The following is a 15,172-nucleotide window of genomic DNA, read 5'->3' as shown; positions in this document are numbered from 1 at the left end:
TCTGTTTGTTCAGTGGTTTTAGTATATTACAAAAAAATTGGCCTGATGGGCTAGAAGGCAGGTTGTAAAAAAAAAAAAAAAAAGAGTATGTCGGGGGGTGGGAAAAAACATTTATCAGGAAATTTTCTGAATAGAGTGATGTAGAATACAACTAGACATACAAGGTCATCAGTTATTATATGCCATTCCTTTGGGGAGGGATGCCAGTGTGGAAGCCATATCTCTCCCAACACAGGCTTAAAGGATCATAGATTTTTAAGGTAGGAGAGACCTCATTGACCACCACCACCAAAAGAGGTCATTCTAGCCCAGTCTCCTCATTTTACAAACGAGGAAACTGAGGCCAAAGAGAGGAAGGGATTATACAAGTAGTCACCGTACACAAGAAGTGAACACTTGAACTTTTCTGACTTCAAATCCAAGGCTTTTCCTTAGGTATGTTGCCAGGGTGAAACATAGTCCCAGTCCAGGAGATGCTTTTCTTCTGTTTATAAATCTGACAAGCTCCAATTAGAAATTCCATTCATTCACTACCAAGAGAAAATTTCACCAATTTTATGATCTTTCACAGTCAGGGGAAATTTTCCAGGTAATGTCTGATCACACTGAGAACACCTTTGAAGTAAAACTCTCCCTGGTTCTCAGAAGCTTTAGAAAGCATTCCTCCCTGTCTGTTTTTTAATAGGAAAGGATACTTTTTAAAAGAAGACTGCTTTCATTTGGTAGGGACTATAAAAACATTGCAATTCTAGTCATTTTTTCCTGTCTTGCTTTTTCAAGCATGTTTCTAAAATTATGGTCCTCATCGCCATGCATTTCCATAATCCGTTGGGTTTATTTTTTAAATTGGAATAGTTTAGCCATATGAACGAACCCTCAACCCAGGTTCTCAATTTTATTGTCATTTGACTCTTCTTTTCTTTCTAAAAGAGCCAATCACATGCCCCATATTCTTCCAAAACAAGCCCTCTTTCCTTTCTCTGATTCTCTCCAGTAATTGGCCTCTTGTAAAGGAGAACAATCACAAACCAGTGCTAAAGTGTGGGATTGGAACCCTCATGGGGATATTTAACTACCAAATTGTCTAAGTACAAGTAAAACAGACTCATAATCCACAAGGGAAACCCTTATTTTCATCTGATGTGCCTGGGAATTGTTTCTGATTTTGAAAATGTCACCTCTACCCTTTTCTTGAGAAAAACTGTGGGAGCAATTGGTTTTGAACAACCAACATTAAACTCCCAGACTGCTGTTTCCCCACCTAAGTTTGGGCTCTTGAGTGAAAGAAGCACCTTCGAAACCTTAGCTTCCTCTTCGAAGTGAGGATAATCACACTTTAGCTACGTAGAAAAGGCAACTGTGAAGATCAAAGGAGGGGACATTTGTCAAGCTTTCTAACTACAAATCACTATGAGAATATAATTATTATCCGATGGAATGGAAGTGCTTTGAGGTCAGGCACTATTTTTCATTTCTGTCTCTGTATCCTCATCATGTAGTACAGTGCCTGGCACATTTCTTGGGGGTGGGAGGAGAGTTGGATTTCATCAGTATCTCTATTAAAACTCTGAGCCCCTTGAGAGTAAGGGCCTGTGGGTGCGTGTGCCTGTGTGTGTGTGTGTGGGGGGGAACAAGGGGAGGGAGGATTCTTTGTTATCTTCAAAGCTTAGCACAGTGCCTAGTGCTTAATAAATATTTAGTGACTTCCAGTGTGGAAACTCCCTCTGCCATTTTAGATACATTACTCCTCTGTAATTTGTATAGGTAGGAGATTACCTGAAACCCAAAGAAATCATGGATCTTGCTAAAGGATCCCATAGTTAGTATTTTCAGAGGTAGGGCTTGAACCCAAGGGGCAAATGGATAGCACACTGGACCAGGAAACCTGAGTCCAAATCCAACTTCAGACACTTACTAGCTGTGTGACTCCCTGGGAAAGTCACTTAATCTTTATTTGCCTCAGTTTCTCAGCTGTAAAATGGGGATAATAATATTACTTACCTTCTGAGATTGTTGTAAGGATCAAAGGAGATGATACTTATAAAACTCTTAGCAAGTGCCTGGTATGAGGTAGTAGTTATGCAAATGTTAGCTATTGTTATTACCACCATTACTATTTTTAGTATTATCATCATGTGTAAGTGACCTGCAAGGTTAAGGTTTTTATGTCTCAGTTTCCCCATCTGGAAAATAAAGGGGTTGAACTAGATGATATCCAAGGTTCTTCCTGCTTTAAATACTTTGATCTTAAGGATTGTGCCAATTTATTGTTTCTCTCATTATCCCTTAAAATCATAATTTATGTTTTTTTTTTTCTTACCTCCCTTCCCGTTTTATAGAACATTTTGTGTGTGGTCACCTCGCCTGGTTTGGCATTCTCTCTGAGACACCAAAGAATTCTCCATCACTCCAGTTGCACATTTTGGGATATGGTTATGATTGTGTAATAATATTCTGTTTCAGATCTTGAATACTTCGTGGGTTGTTTCTAGAGACACTGTCTTTTAAAGTAATGCCAGAAGAAAAAAAGGCTAAAAAATGGAGGTTGGAAAAAAAGGAGCCTGGTGAAAGACAAACTGTCCTAAGATAGTTTCTTCTTTTAGCTGGATTTTCCTCCTTTTACATAAGAAGCAGAATGCACTTGCTTTGAAGTCAGAGGGTCTGGGGCCAAAATATGTCTCTGTTGTTTACAATATCTGTGACAGGAAGAGGTAATTAACATGGAGGTGTGAAGAAGGTTTGGCTTAGATGACACCTGAAGTCCCTTCTAACTCTGAATCTATGGTTCTATAATATAATTCAATTAAACAGTCCTACTGTGTTCTGTGGGTTAGTCTGCTGCTATGCACATGACGTGCTTTTTCTTCTTTATTTTTAAATTTCAATATTCAAGTTTACCATTTTTTTCTTTACTCTGTATTTGAGTTCTGGTGTTTGAATCTAAAATAAAAAACAACCCAATATTTCACAAAAAAAATATAATCAACCCATTAGAAAACTTGGAAAAACAAATAACCTGGCCTCAGATACTTAACTAACTGGGTGACTGTCCCTAGGCAAGTCACTTAACCCCAACAGCCTTGTAAAAAAAAAAAATGAATCATAATAGCTAGCATTTAACACTTTAAAGTTTGACCCTCTCTGGCCTTCATTCCTTTTAGTGCCAAAATGACAGGGTTGGCTTAGATGGTCTCAGTTCTCCATCTTTTCAGTTTCAGGACCCCTTTACACTCTTTCATACTATTGAGGACCTCTCCCCATCCCCCTTTTTGTTTGTGTGGGTTATATCTATCAATATTTACTATATTAGAAATGAAAATGTCAATATTATTATAAAAATAGAGTTGACTTTTTAACCCCATGCCATACTTTGCAAACTGTTGATAAGTGCTGATAGTGTGCTGGTAAATGTTTAACAACTAACTGTCTGGAAAAAAAATGTACAGGATATACATTTAAGTTTAATTAGGATTTCTAACATTTTCTCTGTCACTTTCTTAAATCTAGATGGTCAACAAAGCAACAATTTAAACCCTAGCTTGTATCATATTTAACGATCAGCTCTCATGTTTCCAGCACACACCCCACCCATTGGAGAACTTCCATCTTTAGAGACCATAAATAGAATTCACAGGACTGGAAAGTAGCTTCAAGATCACCTTATGCAACCCCTCATTTTATAGATGAGGCAATGAAGTACAAAGAGGTTTGTGTTAGCTCTGCCAGTAACTCTCTGAACGATTGCCTGGTGAGACATTTAACTCTTTCAAACCTCATCTTCCTCATGTAAATGAGGAATTTGGACCAGAGGCCTTCTGACATTTTGGCTCTTGTATTCTATGCATCTGTGAAACCTACAGAGAAGAGATGATTTACTCCCAGCTAGAATTCATGGCCGAGGCTGGATTAAGAACTCCGGTCTCCTAGCTCCTCTTTACTGAACTTTCTGGTTTATCTTGTGGCAACCAGGGTTGATTGGTGGAAGCATCTTAAGACAGGTTGTATCATTTACTTTCTTAACTTATAAATACATCGCATCATACCACTTTGCCTATCCACCCTGGGTCTCTAAGCTGGATGACTTTGAGCAAAGGATACGTCCTCATTTTTCTGTAACCTCTACCCGCAACTGCAGAATTGTCCTCTGGGTTTATACACTCTGTATTTATATAGGCTGGGTTCGATTTGCCCAGCTGCTGGTGCACTCTTTCCCCAAACTGCTTCATATGAATATTGCATATGATACGTAAATATTTATGTATGTCTATATGTTCTCCTTCCCTGAGGGCAGGGACTAGTCCACTTTCACCTTTGTGTTTCCTTTCTGGTCTTCCTATTTGTCATGATCCAGTAGCTTTCTTACTCTGGAAGATCCAGTCCTCTGATTGGTCAGTTCCTCCTGGAACCTCTATTTTAAGGAAAGTGGCTAGGCAGCTGCTTTCATTCTTTTATTCCTCCTTTGACTGTCCAGACTTCTTCTCTGTTATGATTCTTGGGACTTTCCTTCTCCTATTTACATGCTTTCTTCACCCCATTAGTATGTAAACTCCTTTGAAGGAAGGGATTGTCTTTCTTTTTGTTTATTTTTGTATTTCCAGCGTTTCCCACGGTGCCTAGCACAGAGTAAGCATTTAACAAATGCTCGTTTTTTTGACTTGGTTTCTCACAAATCACTCTCTATAATTTCCCTGGGGACATTAAAATTTGGCTTGCTTTGTTTCCATCCAAAGTGTTAAACGGAATAGAACAGCACAGGTTAATTATGGGAATTAAGTGAACCACACTGACTCTATCTTGTAGTTCAGTTCCCTTTCTATTCAAATAGGGGGCTAGTTAAATTTCCATCTTGTGAGAAAACTTTATTCAATTGTAGGAATTGAGAGAAAACTGTATTGCTTTGGTTGAACCCAATCCTGCATGACTAGGAAGCTAGACCATCCCTACCTGTTGTTTAGAGACCCTTAACTAAGGACCTAGGTTATACTGACCAGAAACCAAAGATTGAACAGATTCAAAGACTGATACAATGAATTTTCTCACAGTTGTACATCTCAAGCAACTCATATGTCTTCAGTGAAAACTGGCCCTGTACTGGTCGATCACTTACTGTTTCCATGTTCCTTTGATTATTCGTGACACTGGGGAGGAGTGGGGAATACCTTCCCCCCACTTCCCTCCCTCCCCCTCATTTCAGAGAATTGAAACATTTGCTCTCCTCCTCCCAACTTGGAAAGTCTCTAATCTTTCCTCCAATTAGAAGTCAGTTACCTAATTTGGTATCCTGGCTAATTGTTCCCTTTTAATTAATTAGTCTTATTGATTGTTCTTAATGTATAAAAATCTATCTCCCCTTGTATTTGGGTCCAGTGCTGAAGCTAAGGAGGCCTGGTCCTGGTTTGTTGAGAAATTGGCATTCCTTGCTTAATAAATCAGTATGTTCAGAAGCTTGAATCTTTGTTCCCTCAATCCTTTCATCTTTTACCTGTCACAGGGGCTGCTGGGAACTTCTGAGTATGGCTTGTAACTAGATGGCACAGTGGATAGAGACCCAGGCCTGGAGTCCGGAAGACCTGAGTTCAGATCAGTTCAGATCCTTACTAGCTGGGTGACCCTGACACGCCACTTAATCCTGTTTGCCTCAGTGTCCTCATCTGTAAAATGAGCTGGAGAAGGAAACGGCAAACCACTCTTTACCTTAGTATATCTACCAAGAAAACCCCAGAGAGGGTCATGAAGGGTCAGATGTGACTGAATGATTAATCGTCATCACCATCAATAACAACATGTCTCTACAGAAAGAGCAAACTTGTTCTCAGATCCCAAGCACTTGGGACAACAAGGCATCAATGTGGGACAGACTTTAATTCATGAAACAGAAAATGTAAAGTGCAAAGAATTTGTACCACAGCCCATAAATAGTGAAGGTGTTAATTTCTCTCTCCAGTGATTCCCCCTGTTGACATGGAACCTATACATGATTCTAGACTAGTGATGTCAAACTCAATTAGAAACAGGGGCCACCAATCTATATATAAGAATCACTGCAGGTTCCATATTGGATTAGTTTTAAAATAGGATTTTATCTCTGTTTTAATGTATTTTTTGTTACAATATCTCCCAATTACTTTTTAATCTGGTTCAGGCCATACTTGGGAATGTTACAGCCATGGACTATGTGTTTGACACTCCTGCTGTAGACTATAAAGGAGCTAGATGGTGCAGAGGATAACTCATTGGACATGGAGTTCACATCCGGCCTCAGATACTTCCTAGTGTGACCGGGTAAGTCACTTGACCTTTGCTTGCCTCAGTTTCCTCAACTGTAAAACGGAGATAATAATAGCACCTGCTTCTTAGGGCTCTTGTGAGGATGGAATAAGACCTATATAAAGCATGTTGTAAACCTTAAAGTATTCTGTATATGCCATTATGTTGTGGTTGTAGTCATACTAACCTGTGATTGAGATCTCCCCCTAAAAGAGGAAAGAAATGATCATTCATTATTAGTGTGTTAACACCCCTTTAATTCAAAGAGAGGACAAAAGCTGGGTTTAGTCCCTGTTATTATTTTGCTGTTTAATCATTTTTTAGTCATGTCTGACTCCTCATGATCCCATGTGAGGTTTTCTTGGCTAATACTGGAGTGTTTTGCCATTTCCTTCTCCAAAAGAGCAAATAGGGTTAAGTGACTTGTCCAGGGTCATGCAGCTAGGAACTGTCTGAAGCTAGATTTGAACTTAGGAAGATGAGTCTTCCTGACTAGGGGCCTGGCACTCTACCTACTGTACCACCTAGTGCCCTTTCATGTTATAGCTTACTTCATACTGCTCTGGGGCTCTAGCTCCTGCTTGGTAATGAATACAGAGTTGTTGGGGAATTGCTCTCCATCTCTGCAGCAGACCTTATCCAGGCATTCCTCCTCAGTGTCCGGGAGGCTCGTTTCCATTACTTTCCTGCTTGTCCAGGGATTCCTGGCAACTTTACTATTGCTTCCAGCTGCTGTCATTTCTTGGCCATGGGGTTCCATTCCTCAGGGAACATGTGGTTTTCTGGAGGGAACTGGCAGATGTACAGACTTCCCTTTAAGGGAACTGAGTCTGAGTATCTGTAAGCTTTCTGCTCCCTGAGTCTCAAAGCATTTTGCTAGTGTCCCCTTGAGCATGCCTACTTGAGTTAGGTAGATGGCTCAGTGGAGAGAACATTAGACCTGGAGTCAGAAAGATCTGAGTTCAAATCCTGCTTCAGACATTACTAGCTGAAATGACCTTAGGAAACCTCAGTTTCCCTATCTGTAAAATGGGGATAATAATAGCACCGATCTCCCAGGGTTGTTGAAAGGACAAAATTGTTGTTGGTCTTGGTGTTCATCCTTTGTTTTTGAAGGGGACATCACAGGTGATATCTTTACTCATGCGTGAATTGGATTTAAGTGAGGCAGTGTTGCACAAAGATGTCAGTCTCACTCTCTCTTCCAGAGCCATCGAAGTCCAGTGGAAGGAAAAAAGGCAAAATGACTGGTGATGGCCCAGAAATTTTATGTAGAGAATAAATGCAGTTTTGTATTATTGTTCAAATAATTATATGGTTATAGGACTCATTCCAAATCTGGAATTTCAAGATTCTGTGATTCGAGTATTCTCAATTCACCTTTGACTGTTGTTGGGAGGTATGCATATTGAAATATGTTGCTTAGTAGACTCACACGAGCCTTTTATAATGAAAACTATAGAAGGATAAAATTAGATACTATTTGTAAAGCTCTTTGCAAACTTTAAAGAGATGTACAAATGCTAGCTATATTATTATGTTAAATGAGATGATTAGAAGTGATGAGCTTTTCATGGATCTTCAAACTAACTAGGACTGTGTTTGGATTACCAGGATCATTTCCCTCCCTGGGAATATTGTAAGAATATAGGGGTGGGATTTTGGGGAGTCACATACTTGGTTGTGAAGGATTCCTGGGGCCTTGAAGAACAACTGAGAGGAATGCAGTGAATGATGCCTGGGCATCCTTTTGGGAGGTGAGAGGTCAACAAGACTATTCAATAGAGAAAACCAGAATAGGGTTCTTTGTTTGACATGGCATCCAAGCAGACAGAGACCTTAATTCTCTGACTAAGACAAACTGAGGTCTGGGAGTTTTCCACGACTCTGAGGGAGCAACCTAAAAGGGATACCACTGAATGTGTGTGTATGTGCGTGTGTGTTGCTAAATACTGGAGAAGAATATGGCAGGAAATTCATCAGAGAAAGCTATAAAAGGAGGGATTATAGATCCATTTTCTGGAAGCTAGAGTGAAATGCAAGAGATTAAGTGAACTGTTCACCAAAGCCCTAGTATGAGATACATCCTAAGGAACCACATTAGAAAGTTGAATCTGAGAGTCCTGGACAATCTATCTCTACAGAAAGGAGGCAGAATGTGCCAGGTAAGTCAAGCCACCACCATCTTGACCATCATCTCCTCTTCCAACTGAAATGGACAGACTGAGACAGGAATAGGCAAGAGTTAATTGAGAATTTGGGAGCATCTTTATTAGCCGGCGGCTGTCCTCTGAAGAGGCAGCCCCAAACAAAGGTGTGTGTGCCTTTTAAGCATCTTAGCACCTCCCGGTACAGCCTTGTGGTTCCAATAGCACACATTTTTCACAGAACAGTTTTGGCAGGGGTTCCTAGGTACAGCTAGGCAAGGGGGCACAACAGAGAGGGGGGCCCAGGCAGCTGCGAGGCAAAGGGGTACAACAGAGAGGGGGGCCCAGGCAGCTGCTAGGCAAAGGGGGTACAACAGAGATGGGAGCCCAGGCAGCTGCTAGGCAAAGGGGTACAATAGAGAGGGGGGCCCAGGCAGCTGCTAGGCAAAAGGGTACAACAGAGAGGGGGGCCCAGGCAGCTGCTAGGCAAAGGGGTACAACAGAGAGTGTAGCCACTAACAGAAAGTGGCTACTAGGCCCAACCCTGCCTAGAACTAAACAGACATTTCTCAACCCAGGGGCTCTGGGGGGGAGGGGAAATAATGTCCACTTCACAACCTGATGGAAGATAGCTTTGGACCCTGAATCCAAGAGCTTTGGGAAGAGCAATGCTTCTAACCTGGTGCCATCATCATGGGAAACAAACCCAGTGGAAAAGAAGTCTGACAACTGCTCCTCCAGGTGCTACAGCCATGTCTCTGTCTAAGGAAAGGTGCAGACATCCTTCTCAAAGAAGAGAGAATATAAAAGAATATAAGAAATAAAACTCTAATGCTGGAAACTAAAATAACACTTAATCTCACTACATTTCAACTGCTCCAGAGCTGCTACCCTGCACTGAGGAGAGGAAACAACTTGTAGAGAGCCATTTGTGATGGGATACCTGAAGAGTGGGGAGAAAGAATGGAGGACAGCAGCAAGAGTCGGGGTGGAATCTCTTTAGACAGAATTGAGCATCAAGAAGCAGCAGAACAGGAGTAAGGAGCATAACAGCAGTGAGAAGGAGTGAGATTCTGGCAGGAAACAGAGGGTAGTTATTTTCTGGGCTTGGTCCCCACCAGGCCCCTGCTTGGATGCCTCCTCTACCCTTCCCTGGTCTTCCTTCCCTGCCCCTCCCCCCCCTTCAGCTCACTTTGATATGTCATCTTCTCTCATTAGAATGTAAGTTCCTTGAGGGCAGGGGCCATATTTCATTTTATTTGTATCTCTATTTAGTGCAGGTGCCTGGAACACATAGTAAGTGATTAAGCAATGTTTATTGACTAACATTGACAGGGCCTCCAACTCCATGAAGATTTGAATTCTACTTCTGTCCCTGGATCTAATTTACTATAGGACCTTAGGAAAATAAATCTCATTTCTTTGGGTTTCAGTTTCCTAATCTATCACATGAAAGGTCTGGGAAGAATGATCTCTAAGGTTATAGCAGGTACTATTATCATTCCATTTTATAGATAAGGAAACTGAGTCTGACTTTCCAAAGTCATGCAGCTAGTGTCTGAGAGTTCAATCTACTTTAGTGACTCTCTAGAAGACACTAACAGAGTTTGCAGTAGAACTAGGAAGCAGAGAAATCTCTCTACTCTCCTATGTTGTAAATTCTTGGTCACATCCCTAGCCTTGACTAGACTAGGGAGTTAACGTGAGAAGCTTGGTCTAGTTTAACCTTTTCTGGTCTGCTTGGTCCTGGATTAAGTGGTCTAATCAAAGCCTTTGTGTGTTTCTTGGCATGGCTCCTAGAAATCTGGGATACTTTTTGGCAAAGGCTTTCATCCTGGGCCCAGATGATGGGTGTACAGATACAATGAAACCTCATGGAAAGTGGAAAGAACACAGACTCATTTGGGATTAGGAGACCTGGAGTCAGAAAGGGAAGTCCATTATCTGTAAAATAAATGTTCCACATATCCTTTTTTTTTATGTGTTATGTAATCTATCACATACACCTCAGCCTCCTTTGCAGGACTCAGGGTCCTGGGTGATGGCCAGAGAGTGGAAGCAGGATGTACCTGATAAAGGCAGGATGCACATGTTTCTGGTGTGGATGGGGATGAGGGGACTCTGTTTTAGGAAATTTGTCTATGTATTTTTCCTATATTTTTCCTTTTAATTTGTGTAGGAAATTTAAATAGATAATACTGGTTATAATATTGCCATGCAAAATAATGGTGGATATTTATGTAGTTCTTAATAGTTTACAAGCATTTCATGTAGGGTATTTAATTAGATCCTTATAAAAACTCAAAGAGGGATGCCAGTCAGCTGTTTTTCTTCTCATTTTACAGATGTGTAATTTGAGGTACAGAGAGTGTAAGTATCATGTCCATAACAACAGAGCTAAATAAATATCAGTGTATGAATATGAAATGAGGCCTTATGGCTTTTTGGAGTGATGCTGGGCTGCTTCCCTATCATGTACATGGTGAAGTTCAAGCAGAGCCTTGTTGCAAACAAGGTGGGGACTTTGTGGTCTGAAGGTCCATGGAATGACATCCTATAGGATGTCACCTTTGAGAGCGTCCGTGGAACATTCCCAGGGGAAGATGAGGGAGGGAGGGAGAAAGAGAGACAGAGAAAGGAAAGAGAGAGAGGAAAGAAGGAGGGAAGGAGATGGAGACAGAGAGAGAGGGGACAGAGAGAGAGAGAGAGAGAGAGAGAGAGAGAGAGAGAGAGAGAGAGAGAGAGAGAGAGAGTCTGTCTGTCTCTTGCAAGGCCATTTGAGTGTTTCTGGATATTTCACACAGAAACAGCATGTGAAAAATAATAGTGGTGCAAGGAATTCCTCCCTGCTCTGAAATAGGGTGTGTATGAAGAGCTGAGCAGTTGTGTTTATGACATGACTCAGGGGTGATGGCAGGGAATTATGCTTTGAGAAGTGTGGACTGAACATTAAGGAATAAAAAAACTTTAATGTGAGATGCTTTAGATGATGGAATAATATAGAATATTTACATAGCCCCTGCTGTCTGAGGCATTTGCCAACATGAACCCCATAGCTCTGAGGGTTTTTCAAGGCAGGCACAAAGCAAGCAGAAGGAGTCTCACAAAAGAAAACTACATGAAAGGTGTACTGACTTGTCAATTTCTTGGAACTTCAAACCTTCTCCCAAAGGCCCCTAAGAAACACCAACAATAATAATAATACTCTGTTATGCTCATGAATGTGTGATCTTATCAATGTTGAGTCAATTCAGGTGAAGTCAACAAGCATTTATTTTAGGCACCAATTATGTACCAGGCCTTGTGGTAAGTACTGGGGATACAAAGGAAGGTAAAAGAACTTCCTGCTCATAAGGTCTTCACATCTTTCTTCCAGTGATTCACAACCCATCTAGGGCTGCCCAACCTATGGGCAGCTCTTATCTATGTTGGTTTTGAGTTACTTCACTTGTATCTAACTCTTCATGACCCCATTTGGAGTTTTCTTGGCAAATACTGGAGTGGTTTGCCATTCTCTCCTCCAGCTCATTTTACAGATGAACAACTGAGGCAAACAGGCTTAAGTGACTTGCCCAGGGTCACACAGCTAGTAAGTGTCTGAGGCCAGATTGGAGCTTGTGAAGATGAGTCTTCCTGATTCCAAGCTCGGTGTTCTATCCACTGCACAACCGAACTGCTCTTTAATTCTTGTCTATATTCTCCCATAAATTCATATCAAAGGGTCCGCCAAATGTGCTGATGGCCTTTCTTGCATTCTTCTGAAACTGTGGTCAGTGAAACATGCTTTTGTCCCTTGCTTTCACCACATGGCTAACCCATCTTTTGTTTCCTGTTTTACATTTCTCAGATGACATCTTTCATACAAATTAGTCAAGTTGTCAGAAAGCATTTATTAAACTCTTACTATGTGCCAGGCATGGTGCTGAGGATACAAAAGAAGGCCCAAACAGCCCTTTCCCTCTGGGAGCTTACTATTCAGTGGGAGAGACAACATACAAACAGCTATATACAGATGAGATGCAAACAAGATAAATTATAAAAATTGCGGGGATAAAAATTATCCAATCTACTGTAAAAGAAACTGAGGCAGGATTCTGAGCCAGTCACTTTATTAAAGGGTCCATGGTCCCCTCTCATGAAGTGGACCTCAGATCTTCTTCAAGATCTGAGATGCCCTCTCATTCAAGGGATCTGTTTTTGTAGGGTTTGATATGTAAACATTCAAGAACAGCTGTACCAGATACAGAATAATTTCACTGGTTGATACAGGACACATAAACTAAAGTAAACAAAACAATATATCAACAGCCACCAGTTGGGCAAAGCAAGGAATATCTCCACTGACTAGGTGGTCATAAGAAGGTCATAAGATGGTCACCTGACCATGCTGGACAAGAGAGAATGGTCTGAAGGTACAAAAATAATTTTGGGAACCTTCCATGTAGTTGAGTTACCTCTGCTACACTGGACTTGGTCACCACAAACAGGAAAAACAAGGATAAAGGGCCTCTTTCCAGCTTCCTGTGATTATGCAAGTGATCTTACCATGTGTAGCTCACATCTCTGGGGCCAAATATACAGAACCTATAGTCGTAACAAATTGATTGATGCCAATTGAAATAGAGTAGGGGGTATTCAATGAAACAACTTTCTCATTCCTCCCTTTGATCCATAAAACACCTTGCTACAATCTAGCTACAATCTAAATGCATGGAGGGCAGCCCTCCATGGGTGATACAAAACCAGTAGGGGACTGAGGCATTAAGGTGACAGTAAAAAGGGAAATGGGGACAATTTATACTGATTATGTTCCATTTGATTAAACAGTAACTTAGAATATACTAAATGTAATAATAAATATCGAGGTGACCCTCACCGACCAAGAACCATGAGGTACCTTCTAGCAAAACACGTCATACAAGATATGAAAACTGGGAGACCATAGGGCATTTGTTCAAGTACAGCAGCTCAAGCGTTGTCTGGACTACATACAGGTTCTGGAAATCTTTATGAAAAATATTCAAGGGATTTCGACAAACAACCACCCCATTTTGGTGATGAATGGGAACATCCTTGCAGATGACACACACAGATTCAGATGACGAGGAACTGGCTCAGTTCCATGAACAAAGAAACTACCATTATTAACAGCTGCTGTCAGGGGTGAAGCAAAAGTCAGAGTAGGAGACTGAGAAGTTTCAGTCACTACAGGCTCAGGAACAGGTGGATTAGGAACCATTTGTGGAGGGGATGATGAGGATGAATTCCATCTCATGTAGTTGTCCAATCTTTGAAATATCCTCTGATGCAGTCCTGTGGTCCTCTGGAGATCTCTGCTCTTAGGAAAACTGGACTGACTGGGGCTTCAGAGAAGCTTCTAGTGCATTTGCTTCTCTAGTTCAGGTCACTTGCAGAAATCTCTTCTCTGTTAAAATCTCTGAGAAATCTTAATACAATTCTAATATACTATGACAATAACCAGGTCAGGTGGTGAGACCGACTTAAACCTTAATAGCATTAATATGAACATCACTAGATCAGAGAATTTATATTTTTGGTAGGCAAATTCAAATAGCAATTGAAAAGTTTTAAAATTCTGAACCTAGATTTTTATACTTGGTCTATATAATTCTGGAATGGGATGTATAAATTCATTGAGTAGTCAATTTCAAGACAATACAGATCAAATAAGTTATTTGTAGTAAAACTTTTGCCTTTTAAGACATGCTCATCATTTAGGTGGTGAAAATAAAATCAAATAAAATTGGCTTTTCCCATTTAGATAACATAAGATATTTTAACATAACCCAAACTGAAGATGTTTCTGTTGTAGGCTGAGCAACAATTTGGTCCCATAAACCGGTTCCCTCAATACCCAATTATCCTTGCATTAATTTTAGGAAGGACTAAAATTTTAGGCTAAACAACTCAAATCTATGAAACTTCAGAGAATTTTAATTGCTGTATCATGAGGGTCTGAATTAGAAAATGAGTCTTTGTCTCAGTATTTTTAGGCAGATGTTTCAAACAATTTTTTACATGTAAAATTCTTGATCCTATTTTGAAAAATGTGTCACATTTCCTACTAATCATATTATGATCAAAGAATGTAAGAGGGTGGTCTCTCATAAATGAAATAACCCACCAATTGTAATAATTCATGGCCTCTATTATTTGTGATTCAAATGACTACACTTGGACTTATTAACGGAATCTGTTATGTGAGGAGAAAGGCAGGGACATAGAAGCATTTGTTCTATTTCAGGTATGAGTCATAGGTAGCCAATCATATGACAGGATGTCATAGCCAGTCTCAGAATTAACCAGGTGGGAAATTTTCTTACTTAAGAAGATGGGGATAAGTCAAGAGAATCCTATCTTCATTTGCAAGGTCATTCTCTTGACTTTCCCAGAGACAGACATCCACCTATGGCTGTCCTCAGACTATAGGCACACATGGCATTTCCCTTGAATGATGAATCAGTAGCTTTATGCAGGATCAGGCACTTATAGCTGGATTCAAGACTTAGAATAGCAGCAAACTGAAGTCCCAAGAGAGTCTTCCTTAAACAAAAAAAAATTTACTGATTACAGCTCAAGGATAGATAATTGTTATTTTTCTCATAAATTAGCCTCAAAATTTTACTTAGGATTTTTTAATCTATTGACAAATTGCATGTTTTCCATTACTATTCCCCCCTTGTCTGCAGATAAAGCCAAAGGGAGATCACACCATTTCTAGAATATAATGAGATGAT

General features: G+C 40.4%; 1 protein-coding gene across 1 annotated transcript in view; it reads left to right on the top strand.

Annotated features, from left to right (window-relative positions):
• Positions 1-6,265: 6,265 nt before the first annotated feature.
• The window catches only part of DDR2 (discoidin domain receptor tyrosine kinase 2), a 253,306-nt gene continuing 244,399 nt past the window's right edge, over positions 6,266-15,172 (top strand). The window contains exon 1 of the mRNA XM_072648779.1: positions 6,266-6,282. The gene's annotated coding sequence lies outside the window, so the exon portion shown is untranslated. The remainder of the gene's footprint in view (positions 6,283-15,172) is intronic.

Source organism: Notamacropus eugenii, chromosome 2, assembly GCF_028372415.1.
Source record: "Notamacropus eugenii isolate mMacEug1 chromosome 2, mMacEug1.pri_v2, whole genome shotgun sequence".
Classification (NCBI taxonomy): domain Eukaryota; kingdom Metazoa; phylum Chordata; class Mammalia; order Diprotodontia; family Macropodidae; genus Notamacropus; species Notamacropus eugenii.
The sequence above is the reverse complement of the archived record's forward strand: the minus strand, read 5'-3'. Positions and strand labels throughout refer to the sequence as shown.